The following is a 6,926-nucleotide window of genomic DNA, read 5'->3' as shown; positions in this document are numbered from 1 at the left end:
CTCTGCACTGTCAACACAGAGCCCAACACTGGGCTCGATTTCACACTTTGAAGTCATGACCTGAACTGAGATCAGGAGTCTGATGCTTAACAAACTGAAGCACCCAGACAACCTCCAATCTACTTCTTTCATTTTACCAGCATTGTTCACGCTAGAACTGAGCCAGCAGACACCTTTCCGTCCTTATTTACTTGATTTCAGAGTTGTCCTCTAGATACCTCAAGTTCAACAAACCCAGTTCCTAAAGTCATAGACTACTTTCCAAAATCGGATCCTTATTCAGCATCTTTTAATAAATGGCATTGTGGTCTACCCAGGTGCTCAGGCCAGAAAGCTTGATGTTACATTGATGCAACCTTCTTCCTCACCACCAGTAAAACACCAATTCTGTCAATTGCAGCCATGTCTCTACACTTCCACTGGGGCCACCAACATTTCTTATATGTCTATTGCAAAAACATCCCAAGTGGTCCATTATATATATCCTGCATCCATTCAGCAACTCAAGTGATATTTAAACAAAATGTAATTTTAGATAAGTTATTCCCTTACTTCTGGCATTCCACTGCCTACAGGAAGGTAACTCATGGTCAGATTGCACCAGCAGGGCTCCTTGAGATCTAGTAAAATTGAGATACCCAACATGTCATCATCTTTCTTCACGTTTTTATTTCAGTCTGTTCATTTGTTGATCTTGGTCTGTCTGTTGTGTGACATTGACCATAGCATGATACAACCTCTCCTTTAGATTCTGTAATCAAACATTCTTCACGACCATTGAGAGGCAATGTAGCACAGCAATTAAGAGCAGAAGTTTTAGATGTAGTCTTCTTGAATTTAAATTTGCCTGTCTACTTTCCATAGGTATTACCTTGGACAAATTAATTAACCTTTCTATGCCAGTTTCCTCATCTTTAAATGAACATAACAATAACTTTGCAATAATGAATAAATTAATTAGTACATGTGAAGTATTTAGAATTGATTTTGACACATAGTAAACATTCAATAAATGTTAGTTATTTTGTTTATTACCATAGCTTATAAACAGACTTGTTTTGTTTACTAGGTACTGTATCCATAGTTCCCAATTAACCTAATTGTTTTATTTCTGTCTGAGCCAATCTTATTCATATGCACTGTTTCCCTGGTCCTTAATTTTTATTTCTTAATACTGGTATAATTTATTTTACTCACAACATTTTGGAAAAGGCTGAGGAAGGGTTTAAATCACAGCAACACAAACAGCTTCAAAAATCTCACCTAATCCCAAACTTTTGCCATCTGCTGGTTCTTCTCTTTCTCTCCCCATCCTGTATCTCCATTACTCTTTTTCTTCTTAGATTAACCAGAAGGTCCCAATTCTTCTTCTATTATGCAAGGAAACATCCCACCAGTAACCCTGTTAGTCGTTCAGTTTAGAGGACCCCCTCTTCTGGTCAGCCTCCTCCAAATGGTGAGGAATCTGCAGGACTACTGGGATGTGCCCACCTTTAGGTGATGCTCTGGGTACTCAGAGCTCAGGAATTCGCTGCCCCAAGAGTCCCTAGGTCACCTTCAGGGGTTGGGTAGGCTTTTTTTTCCCCCAGGATAAGTGTCATAAATATCTAAACTGGAATGTCTGCATGCTTTCACACAAGATTCCTCATGATATGGATAGGAAGAGATGGGGGCTGATCTGAGAATAGAAGAGAAGGCCTAAATATTAGCTCTCTTTGTGCCATCAGATTCCAGCACAGAATTCCTGGAAGTCTAAGCATTTTAAATTCAAACTTGTTTCTTTACAATATTATGAGATTATACTGGCCCAGGTAGGATGGTAGAGCATAATACTTACCAGTTTGTTAGCTTGATTTACAGTTTTTCAGTCTCCAGACATACGGTATGTAAGTGTCCATTTGAACACTTGGAGTGGGACTTGCAAGTTTTAGGCTCTGGCCTGTACCCCACTTCTTTTAAGTCTTGGCTCCCACCAATACATAAGTCCCTAGGGTAGTGGGGAGAACTTTTCTACTTCTACTCCAAGAACTTTTCAAAGTTTTGTTTTGCATTTTTATTTCAAATAAGGGCATTTTTATGCCTACTAGGATTTCTGATATTAACTCTTAGGTAATAAACTATTACGACATCATTTTTATACAGTGAAGACCCAAAACTGAAACAGGGGCTATGAATTATGTGTCCTTTGTTACCTACATAATCTATGTTTCACACCACTTTCCTCTTGATTCTCACTCCTCTGGCCATTGCGAGACATTGTTTAGTTCCTTGAACAAAGCACGATCTTACCTGCCTCAGGGCCTTTGTGCTGCTATTTCTATCTAAAGTGTTCCTTCCCCCTTCCTACGTATCCTAACTATATATGCTCATACTTGAGGTCTTGGCCTAAATGTAATCTTCTCAGGGAAATCTGAGAGCAAGTTAAGGCTTGTCTTCGTTTTCTTCTTCCCTTGCTTCATTATAGTCTCATTAAATTTAATCCCACAATTAACTGCTGTCTCCTTATTCCTGTACGAGAGTGATTCCATGTCTGTTTGTGCATCAGTTTATTTCCAGTTTTTGAGCATTGCCTGCCACATAAGTAGCCTTCAATAAATATGTGTTGACAGACCTACTAGCAACTCAATGTTTTGCAAGTTTATATAATAATGAATATATCCCTGTAGCCTAGTAATGTGTGAAAGGCTGGTATGCAGAATGCTTTATTATGAATTATACATGTCAACTCTGAAATTTCTTCCTAAGTAATTCCATGCAAGCAACAAGAGTAATTATTTGAGAATTTCAAACTCTTGGAGCCCTGTAGCGAGTTTGTTGCACAATATTATCTTCACTTAAAAACAGTTTTGCCTTTCCCTTCACACATTTCAGCATCATGTAAAAAAATGTAAAAAAAAAAAAATCATCCATTATTTAAAGGTACACTGTGGAGCTGTTGACCAAATTTGCCCTTTCTTCATTTTCCTTTCACTGATTTTAGTTTAATTCATTGTAGCTCAACCTAATTCTTATCAATTCTATGATCCAGTTTGTATAAGTGTCATCCTACGTTAAAATGAAATCATGTTTCCAAGGAGTCTAATGGGTGTGACTGAAGTATACTTAGCTAAATTCACTGTCATCAATAGCCCAGAAATTCTTGCCCATCTGTGGGGAATAAATCCTGAAAATGGATTAATTCCTCAGTAGCTGGCTTTCTTTGATGAGCATGAACATCATCATTCTTTCCATTTGTGCTATTGAAGAAAGGAAAGGTCATAACTATATGTCAACAGGCTTTAATATCTGCAGCCTAAGGAGAAGTTCTCTGAGGTAGAAGGAAAATGGAGACTGGTTGGGGCTACTAAAATAGAATACCATAGACTGACTGATTTATTTTTTTTTATTTTTATTTTTTTTAGGATTTTTGGTTAGTTGTTTTGTTTTTTTTTAATATATGAAATTTACTGTCAAATTGGTTTCCATACAACACCCATAGACTGACTGATTTAAACAACAAACACTTCTCATAGTTCTGAAGGCTGAAAGTCTGAGATCAGGTTGCCAGTATGGTCAGGTTCCTGGTGAAGGCCCTCCTCCTGCTTCACAGATGTCTGCCATGTCACTGCACCTTCACATGGTAGAGAAAGGGGGATCATCTGTCTATGTCTCTTCTTATAAGGACACTAATCCCATTATGAGGGCTCCACTCTCATCACCTAATTACCTCCCCAAAGCCCCACCTGCCAATACCATCACTTTGGGGATTAGGACTTTACCATATGAATTTGGGGGGGGGGGCACATTCAGTCCATAGCATATATGTATGTGTGTATGTATATGTCAATTTATGTAATTCCATCAACTAGGAACTATTATTGTATGAGGAGACTAGTGAAGAGGTTAAGTTTTTTGCTCAACTTCACAAATTGTTTTAGCAAAGGAAACATTTACCCAAATAGGATTAGCATTATTAGTATTATCCCTACTACGGTTCTCAAGCTCTGCAAGGATGGCACAACGGTAATTTACAACCAGGCATTCTAACACCAGAGTCTGTGCACTTTAGCACCATTTTTTTTTTCACTTTTTATTTAAATCCCAGTAGTTAACATACAGTGTAATATTAGTTTCAGTTGTACAATATAGTGATTTAACACTTCCATACAACACCCACTACTCACCACAACAGGTACGCTCCCTAATCCCCATCACCTATTTCACCCATCCCCCGCCCACCTCCCCCCTGTAGCCATCGGTTTGCTCTCTGGAGGTAAGGGTCTATTTCCTGATTTGCCTCTCTTTTTTCCCTTTGCTCATTAGTTTTGTTGCTTAAATTCCACATATAAGTGAAATTATATGGTATTTGTCTTTCTCCAACTGACTTATTTCGCTTAGCCTAATACACTCTGGCTTCAGCCATCTCATTGTGAATGGCAAGATTTCATTCTTTTTGATGTCTGAGTAATAGTCCATTGTATGTATATGTATGCGTGTGTGTACACACACACACACACACACACACACACACACTCACCCCACATCTTCTTTATCCATTCAATGGTTGACGGACACTTGGACTGTTTCCATAACTTGGCTATTGTAGATAATGCTACTACAAACATCAGGGTGCATTTACCCAAAGAATACAAAAGTACTAATTCAAAGGGATACATGCACTCCAATGTTTATAGCAGCATCAATCTTGAAGTTGCCTCTAGCTAAGCTAGGAAGAGCGTTGTGATCAATTAGCAAAACCTATCAGCACCCGAAGGAAAGTGTTAGCACTCACATCAAATATGGTTGCCCCTGTGCTAGTCTTTTAAAACTGAATTGTGCCCTTATCTTTGAACTCTCATTAGGCAACAAGAGCAATAGTCCCCATTAAGGTACGAGGAATAGAAAGAAAGTAGCTTAGCTGATGTGAGGATGAAAGAGTTGTTCTTTAAACATTTTGCTTAATATTTACTATATAACAAACATTGAGCTAGTTGTTTTCACAAATATTGTTGCATTCATATTGAATAAGCTTTGTTATTAATTCTTAAATTAAAGACAAATTGATGTTCAGAGAGTATACATGACTTCCAAGATCATACATCTAGTAAGTGATAGAGAAGGCATAAAGATATAGATCCTCATATTCTAAAATCATTGCTCTTTTCATTATACAGTGGCTACATATGGTGGGTAATAGGAAAATTTTGATCAGAAGAATATATTTACTAAAAAAAAAATAAATTCAGTACAACTGATAGTTCCATAAAATCTTTTCTAAAGAGTGTAACATCTTTTTTTAATGTTCATTTATTTGTTTTTGAGGGGCAGGGGAAGGGTAAAAGAAAGAGGGAGAGAGAGAATCCCAAACAGGCTCTGCACTGTGTGTGCAGAGCCTGATGCAGGACTTGAACTCATGAACATGAACCAAAATCAAGAGTTGGATGCTTAACCAACAGAGCCATCCTATGCCTAAAGAGTGTGACATCTTAATCCCTTGATATCTCTAAGCCTGAATCTTAAAATAGAGAGCCCTTTAATTGATTTTTGGACATTAGACATACACTAATTGTGAGGCTTATATGTGACAGACACCCTGAAGGATTCTGAAAATTAATTCATTACAAAGGTGTTAGATACTTTATGCTGTCACAGAGTTCATAGTCTACTAATTATCTCATTCAAAGATATTTTTGTACTCCTACTATGTGTCAGACACTATGGAGGTAAATGGTGAAAAAGATAAATGTGATTCTTGTCCTCTGGATTATGTTCTAATAGAGAAGACAAATTCTAAAATTCATTAATAAACTATAATTATAATAAATAATATCACATGGGAATTTTTTTAAGGCTATAAGCAGGATACTGAGGAAGAGAATAATTACCTTAAAGAGTGTGATCAGGAATGATTTATGTGACATTTATTATAATCTTGGGTAAATAGAAAGAGCTAACCATGGAAAGAGCATTCAAGGAAGAGGGAGCATGTGTTGAATGCCTACCATGTACCAGAATGTGTATATATAATTTGGCTTTGCCCAAAGAGAGGTCTGGCCTTGTGCCAGACTGCTGGAAGTTACTCTCCAAACCTTTGGAATCTCTGGAGTGACGTGTCTTTCATATTTATGTTGGGCCTCTCAGACCACACCTGAGAGTTCATAGGAACTAGGTGGCTTGTCGTGAGCCCCGTGGGCCATATCATGTCAGTCTGAACTCCAATAAGGAAGGGCTAGAGACAGAGTCCAATCATGTGGGAAACCAATCAACCACTCATGCTTACATAATGAAGTTCAATAAAACTCTGGACACATAAGCTCAAGTGAACTTCTGTGGTGGGCAATCCTCTATGTGTTTTGTCACACCTTGATGCTGAGAGGGTAACACATTCCAAAAACAATGGGAGCTTTGTTTAGAGTTCTTCCAAACTGTTCTATGTGCCTCTTCTTTTGGCTGCTTTTAAGTTGTATCCTTTCCCTATATTTGTAGGGGCTATTACTATTTATCAAAATTACCTAATGAGCCAAACTGGATTAAATTGTCCTGAAACAATTTGAAAGGAAAATTACTTTCATCCTTTATCTAAAATTCATTTGATCTTATTCATCAGTTTCTACCAGCTTACCAACAAGAAATAAAAATAAATTAAACACAGGATGTTGACTTTGCACATTTATGCAAAAGTAGCATTTCCTGAACAACCCTCATGTTGATGCGTGTCGTTTAGTAGTGATTGCTTGTCTGGATATATATATATATATATATATATATATATATATATATATATCTGCTTTGATAATTTCAACAGATGTTTTTGTTATTTTGTTCATTTAGGGAAATATATTAATTAATTGAGAACATAGTTCTGGAGTCAGATTCCATTTTCTGAACTCCAGCTCACTAGGTGCACCTACCAAATATTATATAATCTTCCTGAGCTTCAGTCTCTT

The sequence above is a fragment of the Panthera tigris genome, chromosome B4 (assembly GCF_018350195.1).
Source record: "Panthera tigris isolate Pti1 chromosome B4, P.tigris_Pti1_mat1.1, whole genome shotgun sequence".
In the NCBI taxonomy this organism is placed as follows: domain Eukaryota; kingdom Metazoa; phylum Chordata; class Mammalia; order Carnivora; family Felidae; genus Panthera; species Panthera tigris.
Note: the sequence above shows the minus strand (reverse complement) of the source record.